The sequence below is a fragment of the Peromyscus eremicus genome, chromosome 1 (genome assembly GCF_949786415.1).
Source record: "Peromyscus eremicus chromosome 1, PerEre_H2_v1, whole genome shotgun sequence".
In the NCBI taxonomy this organism is placed as follows: domain Eukaryota; kingdom Metazoa; phylum Chordata; class Mammalia; order Rodentia; family Cricetidae; genus Peromyscus; species Peromyscus eremicus.
In genome coordinates this window covers 5,587,808-5,606,038 of record NC_081416.1, presented here as the reverse complement: position 1 = coordinate 5,606,038, position 18,231 = coordinate 5,587,808, and the positions used below count along the sequence as shown (strand labels likewise).

At 45.7% G+C, this 18,231-nt stretch overlaps 1 long non-coding RNA gene across 1 annotated transcript; it reads right to left on the bottom strand.

Annotated features, from left to right (window-relative positions):
* Positions 1 to 326: 326 nt before the first annotated feature.
* On the bottom strand, positions 327 to 16,416 carry LOC131895471 (uncharacterized). The gene is made up of 2 exons (XR_009375195.1): positions 15,988 to 16,416; positions 327 to 3,941 (listed from the first exon to the last, which is right to left on the bottom strand). It is a non-coding gene; the product is annotated as an uncharacterized LOC131895471 (long non-coding RNA).
* Positions 16,417 to 18,231: the final 1,815 nt, after the last annotated feature.

The window sequence follows — 18,231 nt, the reverse complement described above, 5'->3', positions numbered from 1 at the left end:
AGCTGGGGTCAGAGCAATCAGAGCTCAGATGAGCTGGAGTGCAGCTGGTGCGGTGGGAACTGTACATCCGTGGAGCAGAATCTCATCTACCAAGTGGGGGTGGGCCGAGGAAAAGGAGGACACTTCTACCTACGAGAGACTCCAGAATTCAGACCCGGGTCACCCAGCTTGTCTCCACGTTACCCCATGTCTGTGCTCTCCCATGGTCTTTGTGCGCCCCTCTTTGGACCTTCAGCAAAGTAGGTGCTCAGCAGACCATCAAGGAATAAGTAAGTTGAAAGACCCAGAAAGGCCCCAAGTAGGACAACAGTGCATTCACACATTGCTTTGCATGGGTTAGCAAAGGTTACCTTTCATAGACCAGTACACCCCAGTGGACACATGGATTTTCAAAGGAAATGTCCCTCCCCTGTGGCCAAATGTGTTGTGCACAGGGCACACATTGAACTGCACACTGTGTCCCCAGTCCTGTGTTGCAGGGGTCATGATTGTTGTCTCAGGCCCCAGACCAGTGCCCTGAACTGTGCCAGGCTGGTGGGTGATGGTATCTCAGAGCACCCAGGTATACCAGCACCCAGGCAGCAGGGCTCCCCAAACCTTCAGGTCTTCTTCTGGTAAACTCATCAGCTTCTTTGTTCAGGGCTCTGCCTCTACACTGCTCCCTGGTTTTCTCCTTCTCTGTCGGAAACCTACTCACATCAGGCTCTTTTCTGACCTTCACTTATGTAGAGATCCCATAGGAACCCTTGGATTCACACAGACCTGAGGTGGAACCCTGGAAAGATGTTTTAGACTCCCCAGCTGAAGCTGCACAATTAGCTCTGCAGAGCCCTGGACAGGTGGGACATAGAATTCCCTTTTAGAAGTCTTGATGAGTTCGTAGCAGAAGAGATGGAGCTGGACGAACCCATGGGATGAGGGCCCTGCTTTACTGGTCCTCTAGGCTGCATTTCTTGGTGGCCTTTTCTGGTACTCCTCTAAAGAAATCCTAATTCACTTTCTGAGAACGTCACAGTCAGTCACTCCAGATCATCTCTAGAGGATGTGGATGGGGTGTTTTTGACCTTGAGAAGTTCCTGGATTATGATATGGCTTTGTGAGTGGCTAGAACTGGATGCTCTAATTAGATCCCTTTCACCAACTGGTCTACCCATCCCAGTCTTTTGCTGTCATCAAACAGAGCCAGCTGAAACCATAGTGCAAGAGGCACCAGCTCTGCATAAGGAGAACCATGACAGCATTCAGAGATGGGTCTGTGAAGGCCTTGGTTTGGGGTTCACAAATGAGAAAACAGGGTGAGGAGGATGAGGGCACTTGGTCAAGGCCAGGTACGCTTTCTGTTGCATCCAAGATTCTACCTTGACTATTAAAACAACTTATTTAAGTTATGAACTGTGGAGGTGTAGGATAGCATAATTCTAGCTGAGAGTATGACAGCCATCCCTACCCCAGTCCCTAGGGGGTTAGCTTGCAGGAAAGCCCAGCTGAGTCCATCTTGTGCCCACATCCACCTCCCACTCTTGATCATCTTTGGTCTTCACATGAGGACATTACTTTTGTACCTGTATCTAGATGTTTCTTCAAGATGGCTCACAGATGGAACCCAGGAAAGCAAAGAGACCCAGTGTTGGCTGGTGCCCTCTCTAACTGGCATCCTGCCAGGTTCTCCACCATGTATTTTTATTTTTAATCCTTTTAAGAACCTGGAGATTGGCTGAGATTAGGTGTATCTGATAGTTAACAAGTGCACAGATGGGCAATTGGTACAAATTCTACCTACTCTGCTTTGCCGCTGATGTCTAAACATGGCTCATGCTGTCTACATTGCTCCTTATCCCCCTGGTCCTCTCCTTCCCTTTTCCTTATTTGTGCTGTACCTGTTCTCAAGGACCAGATCATCCTGATCCAGTGGGAGAGAACCTTGGGCATTTGCCTGCTGACTCCAAGGAAGCTGCTTACCCAAACCTCAGAGTTCAGAGAGAGATTCTGGGAAGCTCTCAACTCCACCCCACAACCCTAATGTACAAACAATGATCTGTTTCTACTCTTGGGTTTCTGGAGCAACAGAGGAATAGGTCAAGGGAGCACACCACTCTAACTCTTCCAGGAAGTCATTGGCGGAGGTGTGCAGATGAGAAAACCCTCGTATATGCCAGAGACAAGGCAGATGAGTATGTCTGTGTAGGAATGTGTTTCTCTTTTGACCCACTGGTCATTGGTCTATTATATTTCCTCTTCTTGATTCAGTGTATTTAGCTACAAAATGGGGCCATCCCACCAGCTCAGATGGCTTCCTTTGTGAAAGCATGTGCCTGGTCCCAGTGAATCTTGTCTGGAGTGTGTGCCCTGCTCTTCCATTGCTCGAGTCCAGAAGACTTGGGAAGCACATATGGGATTTCATTCCAGAAGGTTCTCCATGGAGGCCCACCCCACAAAGTGGACGTGCCACTTGCACAGCGGATGAAGAACAACCTCTCATTCATTCCCTTTCGTAGTGCTGCAGAAGATGAAATGAGTTGGTGGAAGTGAAAGCGCTTTGGGGACGAACACAGCACACGTGCCGAGTTAGTGAGCTGCAGCAACAGGCATGCTAGCACTTCCTCCTGCAGCTGGGGAATGAGTCATCTGAAAATGAAAGTCTCGTAGCTCCATTTCTTTGGTGCATATTTTGTGATTTCGCTCTCTTTAGCGCAGGGATGTCCAACTATTTTGGACAAGCATTGCCATTACTTCTCAAAGCCCTGGCCTCTGGGTAGTTTGCAATGTTGGCCCAAGTTCACATATAGGCAGGAGGTATTTGGTGAGCCTCAGTGGGAAGAATGCTTCTCACTAAGGTGGGGCTGGGGTACAGGAAGGGATCCCAGAGACAAAGGATAAAAGGTGCCAAGTATCATGGCTGGTCCATGGAGGCCGGCCAGAGATGAATTAAGCATGACATCCTACAGAAAACCAAACAAACAAAAAACCCCACAGCAAACCAAAGGGCCTGGCTTTCATTTAACAGTCAATCAAAAGGCGAAGAAACCTCAGGCTTCTTTCTGATGAGGAAACCAGATATGTGAGGCAGTCAGGTCTGCGGTGAGTCAAGGGGAGGAGGCAGCGTAATGACTAGGCTTGTCCGTGACCATTTGGCTTGTAGCAATCATGAGAGGCCCTGACTGCTTCAAGGAAGGAGCCAGGGATGAGCAGGGAGCCACCAGCAGGGCCTCATGTTCTGCGCGATGTAAACAGCCGTACATCTGGGCACCTCATGTTCTTATACCTTAGGGTGGGGAAGAAACAAGGGCTGCTGACAGATGAGGCAGAGTCAGGGAGGAGGGAGCTGGAAGCAGCAGCAGACGATGAAAATGTTTAGATAATGTGGTGTCCGCTCCAAAGACAAAGTAGGCCGAGGTTGCTTCGGTTGGAGATTTCCACAGACTTCAGGTCCAAGTTCCTTCTAAAGGGGCGTGTTCGAGTCCCTTCCACTCTGGCAATGTGAAACAAGGAGTACAGTTGGTCACCAGTGGCGGCAATAACCACAGAACTGCATAGTGTGTGGGGAGCCTTTTGCTACCTAGTGCTGTCCTTAGACCGAGTCAAAGTGTGGCTGTGGTTACTGCTCCTGCCTGCTGAGAATCTGCTCGGCTTTCTTGTCTACATCTCTCCCAAGGCTGCCTCTTCCTTGTCTCTCCGTTAGTGAAGGAATTTGCAGATGGCCTGAACAGGGTCAATGGAAGTCTTGCCCTGGGATGGATCCATGCTAGGCAAAGGATAGCGTGTCCGCCTGGTAGGAGGGCTAAGCTCTGAGGCTGAGATTTTAGAGTTACACCAGCTGTCTTTCGCACTCAGTGAAGAAGGTCTGTCTGTAGGGATGAAGCTTCCAGGTGGAACCAGCTTAATGACTCTATGTCCTATTATATGTAGTAGTGTCTTCCGCAATGGGGTCTTCCCATCGAGTTCTGGAAGGGTATCAAAGAGCAATGGTGATAGCCTGTAATGTTTGGGGAGGAATTGATAGGACCCCACTAACTGACATCTGTGAAAATAGCTAACCCATCCCTGGCACGGGGCTTTTTATTTGATAGTCTATGTTGTCTGGGAGGCATTGTCCCCCTTGATAAGGTAATACCATTTAAGCTCCGTACATTATCTAAGACGTTTCTGTATGAGTAGTTTTCCATATGACATTTTCAAAGGTCATTAGTGTTTGTTATCTCTCCCCATAATCTCTTCTCTACCCTGACTTCCCATTCCCCACTCCACTTTGTGTCCCACTGTTCTCCCTCCCTGCCTTCATAGCCTGCATTCCAGCCCCCTTCCCTTCATAACCACTTACTAGTTTCCTGAATTCTACAAGCACTCAACTTTAAGTAGGCAGATCCACTGGTTGCAGTCCAGTATCTGCATATGAGAGAGAACATATGGCCTTTGTCTTTCTGGGTCTCATAGTGAATTTATGCCGCTCTGTCCATTTACCTGTGAATTTCATAATTTTGTTTTTCTTTATAGTTGAATAATGTTCTGTTACATATATGAACCACATTTTTATTATTTTTCATCAGGTGGTGAAATCTAGGGTACTTTTTTTTGGCTCTTGTAAATAGACAGCAATAAGGATGGATGAACAGGTATATCCTGTAGTAGGACGTCAAGTCCTTTATAATACTTAGGAGTAGTATAGCTGGATCATATGGTGGATATAGTCTAGCTTTTTGAGGAACCTCTACCCTGATTTCCACAGTGACTATCACAGTTGAAATCTACAGTGGAACAAGTCTGCCAAACATGACGGCACCATTGCACTCATGGCCTCATAGTGGCTAGGAATGCCCGAGGAGGTCAAGTCAGGCAGAACGGCAGCACGGACCGGGGAGGTCCTGCCTAGTTCTTGTCAACTCACAGAAGCTAGAGTCGTCTGGGAAAAACGCCTCCATCTGATTGGCCTGTAGGCAAGTCTGCAGTATATTTTCTTGACTGGTGGTTGATGTGGGACAGCCCAACCCCCTGTGGGTGGTGCCGCCCCTGGGCAGGTGGTCCTGAGCGGTATAAGAAAGAAGGCTGAGAAAGCTGGGGAACGAGCCAGTAAGCAGCTTTCCTCCATGGTCTCTGCTTCACTTTCTGCCTCCAGGTTCCGGCCCTGACTTCCCTCAGTGGGGGACTGTGACCTGAGAGTTGTGAGCTAAAATAAACCCTTTCCTGCCACATTTCTTTTGGTCCTGGTGTTTATCACAGCAATAGCAGCATAGCAAGACAGAAAGGGCTCAGGAACCCACCCCTAGCTGAGACGCTATTTGCAGTTGACTGCTAGGAGAGAGAGGGTTTTCTTCAGGGACACAACCTCTGGCAGGCAGGCTACCCATGCTCCAGAAGATGGTCTTACACCCCCACCCACATACAGGGGACATTAAGTAGACTCAGTGTGTTACAAAAAAAAATCAAAGAACACTAAGTTGAGAGGAAAAAGGATAAGGGAGGAACTGCAGAAAAATGGGATGGATTTGATCAAAACTCATTATATGCATGTATGAAGTTCCCAAATAACACAATTTTTAATTAAAAATTATTTATAACATTATTTGGGGGAAGAAAATTCATGCAAGTACTAAAAATAGTAATCAGCTATTAAATTATAAAAGGGTATATTGAAAGAAATATTTCATACTAGTAACCCTTTAATGCAGGATTTATAACTTATGAATAAAAAGGGAATCATACTAAAAATGTCTGTCTACAGTGGGAAAGAACCAGGTCATCATCAAAGAACAGCATCTCCAAAGAGATGGAGGAAGAGCTGATGCCACCACTTGAGACCCCAGCCTCAGTCATGCTGGAGGCCAGCTGTGCTCCTTTCTTAAGTGGTCCCTGGCAGTCTTTTGTGTAAGCTGATTTGGACTGGGCTTTGATATGCCCTGTGAACTGGCTAAGGGAGGGCAGTGCGAGGAGGAGTTAGGGTGGGGCAGGATGGAGCAAGTTGAAAGTGAGAGAGAAGGAAGCAAAATGCCATGGACCTCCGCAGGGACCACCCTCTGGTTTCTCAGGAATAGCCTGAGCTCTGAGGGAGGAGCAAGGGGTCTGAGGGAGGAGCAAGGGGTCTGAGGGAGGAGCAAGGGGTCTGAGGGAGGAGCAAGGGGTCTGAGGGAGGAGCAAGGGGTCTGAGGGAGGAGCAAGGGGTCTGAGGGAGGAGTAAGCGGTCTGAGGGAGGAGTCTGGGCTCTGAGAGAGGAGCAACGGGTCTGAGGGAGGAGCAAGGGGTCTGAGGGAGGAACAAGGGGTCTGAGGGAGGAGGTTTCTTGCAGAAAGGCTGCTCAGCTCTAGCTGAGGAATCAGCCTTAAGAGTTCTCATGTGAAGTCCACAAAGCCCCCAGGAATGTCATTTTAAGATGGTAAAGTTTGTAAGAGGGCTTGGTCACCACCCAGACTAGTGCTTAATCTTGGCCTTGGGAAAAGCGCTTGAGCTTACTGCCTGAATTCTTTGATCTGAAACAGAGCCCACCGGTTGTACATTTCAAGGGATCATTGTCAGGGTCCAATGACCAACATAAGCGAGGGGCTGTGGCTCACAGGAAGGTCTCCACAGTAGTGTGTTTTCAGTGCCTCATGAAGACCGGAGACTCCTGTATGATGAGTGGAAACTGAGGAAACCAAAGCAGGAAGTGGTGCAGGAACTTGAAGGAATGGCACTGATTATTCTGGTAAAATATTGAGAAAATTTCAAAATTATTTTGACTTTTTTTAAAGGAAAAGGAATGTATATGCCCAAGATAGTTGAAATTAGTGGAAATAAGAGATATGTGTTCGTCCATGGTCAATGCAGTATTATTCACAATATCTAAAGCATGGCGGCAACACCAGTATCCATTTAGGGAAGGTCAAATTTATATATATTTATATAAAGAACATTATTCAGCCATAAGCAGGAAGGATATTCTCATATACTCTACAATGTGGATGAATCTTGAAGGCATTATGCTTAGTAAAATAAGCCAGACACAAAAAGACAAACACTGTGTGTTCCGTGTGGAGGAGTACTACTTCAAGTACTCAGTTCACAACAGATAGTAGAATGTTAGCTGCCAGCGCTGAGGGGAGGAATTCAGGGTTTTTCACATCACAGGCACAGAGTTTGGATTAGGAAGATGGAAGAGTTCTGTGGGTAAATGCAAATGGACGCTGAACCATGTGCGTGAAATGGCATTTTATCACTTTGTAAAAGTCAGTGCTTAAAGAAGTCAGAAGCTGGCCTTAGTGTCTCACATTTGGAACCCCAGGACCTGGGAGGCTGAGCTGGGAGGATTACCACAAGTCTGAATCAACTGAGCTTCGTAGTGAGACTCTGTCTCAAAAACAATAGAAAATAACTTAGAAGTTATTAAAATTTTTGTCATAACCAAAGCTCGTGGGATGATACACATGTACTGAGAAAAAGGTTCAGTGGTCTGTAAGCTGTTTGTGTGGCTTCTGTGGTGGGGTAAGTAGGACTGGGTTGTCTGCGTCCGCCTCGACCAGCAAGGAAGACAAAACGCCAGGCTCTTCTCCAAGCAGTTTATTCAGGAACCTTGAACAATCTTCTGACCCCGGGGAAAGCCATCTTCTTCTCCTCTCTCACTCTCACTCTCACACTCTCACTCACTCTCACTCTCACTCACTCTCTCACTCTCTCACTCTCTCACTCACTCTCACTCACTCTCACTCACTCTCACTCACTCTCACTCACTCTCACTCACTCTCCCTCACTCTCCCTCACTCTCCCTCACTCTCACTCACTCTCACTCACTCTCACTCACTCTCACTCACTCTCCCTCACTCTCCCTCACTCTCCCTCACTCTCTCTCTCACTCACTCTCACTCACTCTCACTCACTCTCTCTCTCTCACTCACTCTCTCTCTCTCACTCTCACTCTCACTCTCTCTCACTCTCTCACTCACTCTCTCTCACTCTCTCTCTCTCTCTCACTCTCTCTCTCTCACTCACTCTCTCTCACTCACTCACTCTCTCACTCACTCACTCTCTCCCTCAGGAAAGCCAGCCCACGCCCTTTATAGCCACTGGGCAATCAACCCCGTGGTGCCACGTGGACAATGCCGATAGGGTCAGACATACGCAAGCAAGCCAGATTAGGTCCAGGTGCGCAGAAGCAAGCCAGATCCTAGCCTTAGCCAAATAAGGAGCACCTGCCATCGGGAAGGCGGAAGCCGGACGCGGGCACCATCTTTGCGGCGCGGCCGTGCACGGCTCTCTACACTGGGTGGCCATTACTATAAACATCAATTATTTTCCAAATCGTTACAGTGATCAAAGATTTATGCCTAGCCAGTGTATAATAGTAAATCATAATCACTCACATCACCTCTTATACTCTCAAAGGGTCTTTGTAGAGTATAAAACAGTACCAGTGTCTCAGAAAACAGTTTCTCAAATGGTTGAACATTGAGCTACCATATAACTTAGCAGTTTTACTCACACATATAAGAACAGCAAGAGTATGGCCTCCTAAAACTCGTACATGAACCCAAAGCAACATTATTTACAAGAACCAAAAATTGGAAACAATCTGAATGTCCATCAACTGGCAAATAGAGATATAAAAAATGTGGTTTGTCCACAAAATGGAATATTGTTTTCAGTAAAAAAGAACGAAGTGCTGACTCACAGGCAGGACCTCAACAACATTATGAGAAGGGTAAGGATTTTAAAGTGGTGGAAAGAACTTTTTGAAATGGTGGATATTTTATGTCTTGATTTTTGTGGCATTTGAAAACTGTGTAATAAAAATAGTGAGTTGAACTGTTTGTCAATTAAAAGCTAAAATTTCTAGAGAAAAGACATGAAGAATATACTTAGATGTTCCAGTGGGAGATGTCTGGTCAAGGAATTGGGTCTGTGACCACAACATGCTGATCCTAGGGTAACCTATAGGTCACTGGGACTTCCCTGTTGCTTAGAGATCTAAGCTTGTCAACCTTCACGGTCAAGACTGGGCATGGGCATTACAGCTGCTAACTTTACCTTCTCTGGTTTCTTCCCCTAGCCCCTCCTCTGGTTTGCTCCCGGGAGCTCCAGAGCCTCCCTGCAGGGGCTCCAGGGCCTTCCTGCATGTTACAGGGGCTCCAGGGCCTCCCTGCACGTTACAGGGGCTCCAGAGCTTCCCTGCACGTTACAGGAGCTCTGGACTTTCCGAGCACTGGATTCAGGTCTTGAGCAGACCAGGGCCTTTCCCACTGTTCACTTGACCTTCTGCTCACACGTGAGCTAGGCCCTGCAACCCGATGTTTCTGAGTTGCAGCCTTCTTAAAGGACTCGGTCCAGTACGGTGGCTGTTGAGATTGCCATTTGTCCATCTGGGGTGGAAAGGAAGATCTCCATGCCGCTCTGGGACAGCACCAGGTTCCTCTCCCTTTCACTAGCCTGCCTTTGGAATTCATGACAGCTCTTTGGCCTGGCGGTTTCTCTGGTCCCGTCTTCCTTTCTGCTCTCATACACACGCTTTCCTGCGGCCCTCATTTGTCGTCTCTATTAGGAAACAGGCCTTGATTGTCTGGGGTCCATGGTGACTCAGGCCTAGCGTCTGTTACTAGGCTAATTAATGGCCTGGCCACGTGCATTGAAGGTTTTTCCAGGGAAGGACTTTGCCCGGGGTTCCAGGCCGCAGCACCCTGGCCCTGGCTGCACATGGAGAGTCCTCCTGGGCCTTCTTCCCGCTTCGGTCCTTTTCTCTTGTTTCTCCTGGAGTGTGAAACAATTTCCTCTTTTCATAGCCGCTCAATGGCAGGCAGATTAATGAACCTGAGCCCGGCACCAAAGCCCTGGCTGCCAAGAATGTCCCCAGTGCATTCAGAGGTCCCAACGGCAAGCTGCAGGAGGGACAATCGGCGGTAACAAAAGACACAGGGTTGTGCAGTCAAGTTCCCAGCAGCGGCTGCTGCTCCTTTTGACCCCAAGTTCCACTACGGAAATGACCCTTCACCTCCAGCTCCTCCCGAGCCAGTCCAAGGCCCTCCTTTCGAACAGCCTTGGCTCCTGAGAAACCAGCTCTCAGGCTTCACGTTGTTGGGAGCAGAGAGCCAGCCGTATGCATTGGCCATGCTGTGAACACCCAGTGTGCATGCGTGTGGTCGTACTGTGTTCCCCAAAATATTGTGCACCCTAATAAACTTATCTGGGGTCAGAACAGAACAGCCACAATATTAAATATAGAGGTTAGGCAGTGGTAGCACACGCCTTTACTCCTAGCATTTCAGAGGCAGAGATCCATCTGGATCTCTGTGAGTTCAAGGCCACACTGGAAACAGCCAGGCCTGGTGACTCATGCCTTTAATCCCAGGAAGTGATGTCAGAAAGCAGAAAGGTATATAAGGCATGAGGACCAGGAACTAGAGACTGGTTAAGTTTTTAGGCTTTTGAGCAGCAGTTCAGCTGAGATTCATTCTGGATGAGGACTGAGAGGCTTCCAGTCTGAGGAAACAGGATCAGTTGAGGAATTGGCAAGGTGAGATAGCTGTGGATTGTTCTGCTTCTCTGATCTTCCAGCATTCACCCCAATACCTGGCTCCAGGTTTGGTTTTATTAATAAAACCTTCTAAGATTCGTGCTACACATGTGCCTCAGTAAGGTCTTAGCATGGAGCTGTAATGGATGGAAGGGGAGCTGCGGACCTGCTTGTTAGTATGCACAGCACTGGTGCTCTATTGTAACACTGCAAAGCTTAGGTCATCTCTCTCTGTCTCTTTCCTTCTCCTTTCTCTTGGTGGAAGTTCTGTTTTATTTTGTTTTTCGAGACAAGGTTCTCTGTGTAGCCCTGGCTGTCCTAGAACTCACTCTGTAGACCAGGCTAGTCTTGAACTCACAGAGATCCACCTGCCTCTGTCTCCCAAGTGCTGGGATTAAAGGCTCATGTTGGTGGCAGTTCTTTACAAACTGCTGTATAGGACTTACTTCTCCAAATGGGAAACAGATGGTGCTATGTGGGCCTCGCAGGTGTTTGCTTTGGAAACACTCAGCGTGACAGGGGTTGTTGGCAGAAATTCTCAGCAGCTGGGGTCCCACCAGGCTCAGCTAAGTGTCCAGGTTGCAACCTGGTCCCTGGGAAGGTGGAGGCCAGAACTAGTATTTCTCTGAAGTCATTTCCCATCAACACTGGAGTCTGAAAGCATGCATCCACTCTGTGGGTACCTGCATGATCCCTCGTGGGGTTATTTATCATGTGGTAATTTGCTTAGTGGCAGAGCTGACAGATGGGTGGGATTCTGTTCTATATGGGTACCTGTGTCTGAGCCGGTTAGGGCCTAGGGTGAGGTTGATTTTGAAGATATCTACCTGGTATTAATATGGGGTGAGTAGCTGAGTGAGAGAACACTAAAGGAAACTTTGGTGTATCAAGAGAATTCAAGTTTTAGGATGGAAGGGAACATGTCCACCAGCATAGAACCATGATCAGGTGTTAAAGGCAAAGGAAGTGGAATGAATTTATAGAGCCCCGAATCATTTGGTTTATAGTTACATACACGGTGATGTACAAAGACAGTCCTATGTGATGACTACGCCCTGGCTCTATGATGTGCAGCAGCTTTGAATGCTTGGGACAGAGTTGAAGAAGTCAGAAAGAGAACTGAGTCATTTACTAAAGTTATACAGGGCCCAAAAGAAACCTTCACTGATTTTTTTTTTTACAATGATTGACTTCAGCTATAAATAGAACGATAGCAAATTAAGAAGCTAGACAGATAGTAATTGAATCTTTGGCTTTTGAAAATGCTAATTCACAATGCAAAAGGGTAATAAGGCCTTTAAAGGCAAGATCAGGACCTTTGGAGGAATGGATCTGTGATACAGTCAATATTGAATCTCATAACCATGATGATGCTTGGATAGGAGAGATGATTTCCAGAGACTTGAAGAAAAATCAAAATGTTAGGTGTTGTAATTGTGGCAAACAAGGTCACTTAAAAAGGGATTATAGACAGAGCATTCCTAGAAACAATGTTTTTTCTAGGAATAATGCAAACAAAAGGTCCCTCCCTTCTGGAGTATATAAAAGATGTTGCAAAGGCAGACATTGGACCAATGAATGCAGATCAACAAGAGACAGACAAAGTAACCCATTGCTGTCAGGAAATGCCTTGGGGATCCTCTTGCAGGCCCCCATGTCATTCCCTGTCACTGTGAGGGAAACTCCTTCTCAGAGCAATTAAAGGGCCTAATGCCTATTGTAAAAACCATACTGCTCTGGATGATAGAACTGTGGTGATATTTATAATATAAGAAATAAAGCTTGCCTGAGGATCAGAGGACAGAGCCAGCCACAGAGTTAAACGTAGAGGCCAGGCAGTGGTAGCACACACACCTTTAATCCTAGCACTCGGGAGGCAGAGATCCATCTGGATCTCTGTGAGTTCAAAGCCACCCTGGACTACATGAGATTGACTCAGTCTAGGAGAGAAACAGCCAGGCAGTGTTGGCACACACCTTTAACCCCCGTGTTTGGGAAACATACACACCATTAATCCCAGAACTAGGAAGATTGAGATAGGAAGTGAAATGGTTGGGCAGAGAAAGGATATAAGGCATGAAGGGACAGGAACTAGGCCTTTCAGCTGAGGACTCAAAGGCATTCAGTCAGAGGATTCGTGGAGTTGGTAAGGTGAGAAGTGGCCGTGGTTTGTTCCTTTGTCTCTCTGATCTTTCAGCATTTACCCCAATATCTGGTTCTGGGTTTTTATTGTAAGGCCATTTAGGATTCATGCAACATAGAACAGCTTTAGAAAATAAAACAAAATTTCAGGAGAAACAATAATTCAAAATTGATAAAGATTAGATTTGAACCAAAGTTAGGGTTTGGGAGGGTTTTGTTTTTGTTTTTCCTAGAAAATAAAAACAACCATCTTGAAGAATTTAAAGACCTTTGGACAAATAAGCATCCAAAGAACTACCTGGAAGGGAGAACTACCTGGAAAAAAATCACTAAGAAAAGGAATAATTTGACCTAACGTGATCTCCAAAGTCTCCAAAAAGATGATGGGATCCCACAATGACGATTCCACCTGGACTATGGTAAGAACACTAAACTGACAAACAACACCTAGAGATTGTTTTTGGACTACAAACTGCTCAGCACAATTTCAAGGTGGCTGACTGAGATGATCCAGCCTCACAGACTACTCTAGCCAGGACTTGAAACAAGCCCTGCACTTTCCCATCACACAGAGACTGGACAACAAATGATACAGCTAGCTCTCTCAGGGCTTGACAACTATCCCAGTTTTCTTTTGAGGGTCCCCTGAAGATGTTGTCACCCCAAGACAACAGAAAGTAATTTTAAGAACATGACACCCATATTCCCAAGGGGTTAGTCTTGGGAGATTTTAATACCTCTAGTCATACTTAGTTTTTCAATGGTCCTAACCTCATCTTTCACACACACACACACACACACACACACACACACACACACACACATACACAAACACACACACAGACAGACACACACCATACATAGATGCCTTATAGATATTCCCATGTTATCTTTGTTACACTGATGTTCCTTAGATAATGTGTTTTTACTTTTTAGCATAGTGATTGTTTAAATTAGGAATGCAGCCAGGCTCCCAATCAGATTGTCTTATGTGGTGTTTTTAATTTAAAATTCATTTTTGATGTCAGTATTGCTGTGTTGCTTTTTCTGTTGCTAGAATGTCACTAGCTTATCTTTATCAGTCCTTCATTTCAACCTTCCAGTATCTCTTCCTTCCAATTGTGTTGTAATTAGCATGAAGCTAGATATAAAAATATGTTTGAACGTCTCAGAATGCCCATGAAAAGATTTTTGTTTGTTTATGTTTAGTATGAGCATGGATGTATTTAAACTTATTTCTGGCATCTTATTTCCTGTTTTATATTGGCTGTGAATTCTCAATGTTAACTCTACTTTTTGCACATTCAGATGGAATCATTGTATTTTAATTAAATATGTTTTTTCCTTCTCTCTTTTTCTTCACATTCTAGGGCTAAGAATGGCCTTAGCCTGGAAGGCAGGAGACAGGGGTGTGGTGGTATTGTGTTCCCCAAAATATTGTGTACCCTAATAAACTTATCTGGGGTCAGAGAACAGAAAAGCCACTAGATACTTAGGATAGGCAGTGGTAGCACACGCCTTTAATCCTAGCATTCCAGAGGCAGAAATCCATGTGTTCAAGGATACAGCCAAGCATGGTGACTCAGCCTTTAATCCCAGAAAGTAAGCCTTTTATCCCAGGGAGTGGTGGTAGAAAGCAGAAAGATATATAAGGTGTGGAGACCAGAAACTAGAAGCATTTGGCTGGTTAAGCTTTTAGGTTTTGAGCAGCACAGTTCAGCTGAGAGCCATTCGGATATGAGGACACAGAGGCTTTCAGTCTGAGGAAACAAGATCAGCTGAGAAGTTGGCCAGGTGAGGTTAGCTGTGGCTTGTTCTGTCTCTCTGATAAATAACTGGCCTCAGGTTTTATTTTATTAATAAGAACTGTTAAGATTCCTGCTACACAGGGGTCTACTCGTAGTGTGGTCATTAGTTTCCATGACCTTTGGATAAGTTATTGCACCTCTTTTAGCTTTTGGTGCTTCTGACATAATGAGATAGTTAAGTTGAATGATATTAAAGATAGACATCTAGTATGGTGTCCTGGCTAGTGTCAGCTGTCAACTTGGCACAGAGTGAGGGAGTCTCAGCTGAGGAATTACCCAGATCCCATTGGCCTATGGCCATGTCTGTGAAAGATTGTCTTGACTGATGATGCTCACTGTGGGCAGCAACATTCCTAGGCAGGTGGATCTATCTAGGAAAGCTAGCTGAGTATGAGCCAATGATCAAGGCAGTTAGCAACATTCCTCTGTGATTTTGTTTGAGTTCCTGCCCTGCCTTTCCTTAATGATGAACTAGGACCTGGAAATATAAGTCAAACAGGCCCTTTTTAAAGTTGCTTTTGGTCTGAGTGTTTTACCATAGCAACAGAAAAGAAGCTGATAGTATGATTTGAAGGTTGAGGGACATCTAGAGAGGCCCTTGTCTGTCTAGACAACGTGACCCTTCAGAGTGAGAGAGAACACACGCCCATCCCTGCTCTTCAGCGAGGCTCTAGCTATCAGTCACACTTAAATGTGAGCCTTTGTGTCCAATTCATCTTTAAAAAGACAGGACTTCAGTGACCTCTAACCTAGATAGTCCATGAGTGTGTGTTTGTAGCTCATCAGTGCTATGTGAAAACCACTCTTTAGCATATGCCACTGTATAATCAATACAACATGCTCCCCACTTTCCAAATTCCTTGTACTTAGGTAGGTCATGTGATTAAGCCCAGCCAATGGCCCATTCGCTAAGGGGAATTCATATTGTGAGAAGCTCTTGACTCATGTCTGACTCCCTTACATTCTCTTCTGCTGCAGTAGACAAGGAGAAGTACACATGGAGCAGTCCCACCAGTCATCCTATTTCCCTGGGTGAACTGCACCATCAGACACCTTCTGGGATACAGTGTTATACATGAACAGTTGTCTGGGATTCATTATTACCAGATAACAGCATTCATCCTGATGTGCGTTATTAATGTACCAAGGACATTATTGTGCATGTGCAGGTTCTGTATTCTCAATGAGGACAAAGGACTCAGAAGGCAGGGTCATGGGTAATGTGTTAAGCTCCTTCCTTCCTCTTACCCACAGTAGCTGGAAAGCCGAATGTCACATGGCCACTGTTCAGTCACTCATCTCTTCTCCCCTCCCCAATTTGTCTTCTCTTAGCTCCTTCAGCATCCTAAGCCTGGATCCTCTTCTCCACACTTCTACCTGCATTGTTCCGAAGCATCTCCAAGGTATTCATTTCCTCAGGGAAGGGTTTGTTTTGTTTGTTTATTTTTATTTTTTGCTTGTTTGTTTGATTTGCTCCCCAGGCTGGGTTGCATGTACCACAGTGTTCTTAACTTTGTGCCTTTCTTGGGTGTAATGTTGGTTATAATTAAATAATGAGATAGAAAATACCTTGCTTAATGTCTGTTTCCAAATTGAAGTCTGTACTTCGAGGGGCAGAAATGATGCTCACCCAGAGCTGAGTCTTCAATATTCAATAGATGACAAATAATGATGAGTTAATGCTCAGATGAATGGACAAGCAGCCATCCCTCAGACCCTAGAGAGATGCTCTCTGAACGCTAATATGCATCAGTCAGAAGCACCTACCAGGCTTCAAAATACTTGCTTTAAATCAAAGTAAAACATACAGAACGTGAACTGTACCATTTAAACGATTTTGAAGTATGTACTTGCCTGGCACTAAGCACATTTCTACTGAGCTACTATCGCCAGCATCCATCCACAAAACATTTTTCAGCATTCGTACTGAAACTTTAGCCCTACAAATAACCAGTAACTGCCCACCTCCCCCACAAATAACTGCCTACTCTCCCCCACCTTTTACACTCTCAGCTGCTGGCAGCCATCATTCTGACGTCTTTATACATTTACCTTCTCCTGGAAGGGGTGTGTGTGTGTGTGTGTGTGTGTGTGTGTGTGTGTGTGTGTGTGAGCATGTGAAGCTCAGAGGTCAACTTACAGGAGTTGGTAGCTGCCTTTCCAGCTGAGGCATCTTTTGTCTACGGAGTTTTTGTTACATCTCCTACACACATCACAAAAGGTTAGTGACAGATAACTTTATTAAACACAAGTGCCAGTGGAAGAACAAGTCAGTTTTTTGAGATAAGACTTGCAGGATGTCCAACTTTGGGCTTCTTTGGGCATTATTGGATACAGAAATTGTCTTGGGCCACACATTAAATCTAGGAGTGCCCGATACTTGGCCAGTGGGTTGCAAGAGCATATGTGCATTTACTTTTCCTGATTCTGCAATGTGAAATCATGTACAAATTTTACATTGGAAAACTGCAATCAAGTTCAGAAAAATGTTTACAAAGATGAAGCACCATCCTAATTATTAAATAAAAACCCAGAGTCAGATATCAAGGATGAAATCTGAAAGATCAGAGAAGCAGAGCAACAGCCACTAGAAACTTTTTACCTCTAGGAATCCTCAGACTGAATGGGGGTGCGGGCCCAGATCCTGTCCCTAAATTTCCTGCCTTATATTCCTGTCTCCACCTCCCTAGTGCTGAGATTAAAGGCGTGCACTACCACTATCCCTGTCTCTATTTTGCTTTTAGACTGGTTCAATCTGGTGTAGCCCAGGGTGGACTTGAACTCCTGATCTTCCTGCTTCTCCTCCCAAATGCTGGGATTAAAAGTATGAGCCACCACTGCCTGGTCTCTATGGTTAACTAGTGGCTAGCTCTGCCCTCTGATCTCCAGGAAAGCTTTGTTTGTCAGAACGTAAATAAAATAGCATACAACACACACACACACACACACATACACACACACACACACAATCATAATGTCTTAAGTAAGCTTACAATTTTGTGTTGGGCAGCACTCAGAGATATATGCTTGGCTGCCTGTGGCCCTGGGCTGTGGGCTGGATACCCTGGAAAGCATAAAGTTGCTGACCCTGTTCATTATCTTTGCCTGAGGAGACTTCTAGAAGTATCAATGAGGGGTCTGACAAGAGACAAACCCTCAGGGGGTGGAACCTGGGTAACCTTAATTGTTGAACATTTCCAGATGATTCTATTTGGGACCGGGAGTTAAAAAGATCTGGACTAAGGCAAGAAGTGGAACACAGGGAAAAAGAGAGGTGAGTGGAAATAAAAAAGAAATGCCTTAGGGGATAGCACCTCTTTGATTTTCTAGAAAAGCCTTAGTGACATCAGCATGGACATGGTTCCTTGCCCATGGCCTGGGAGGGGTGGGGGTGAACACCCCTTCCAACCATGCTCACAAAGGCCTGGTTATGCTGTGCTCTGAGATTTGGATTAATAGGAAGACTTCTCAGGCAGCAGCTGACCCTTTCCCAGCCAACTTCCCCTCGGGCTATTAATTCTGGACATCACCTCACATCTCTACGGTGTACAAAATCATCCTCAGGTGTTTACAGCAGCTTTCTTGCTCTACCTCATGGTCAGAATCTCCGAGTTTTCTCAGTAATTTGGGGAAAAGCCTTCTTTGTTTTTCTCTGCTTGTTGGTTTAAATTAGGAGACCCCCAGGTTAACATGAAGTCCATCGTGGGAAATTGAGCCTTGCTGAAGTGTCTTCATTCTGTAAAGGGAACTGCTTGCCAGGTTGGACAAGTTGAGTCTCAGCAACAGTGGTTCTGAGTCAGTATGCTCAGAATG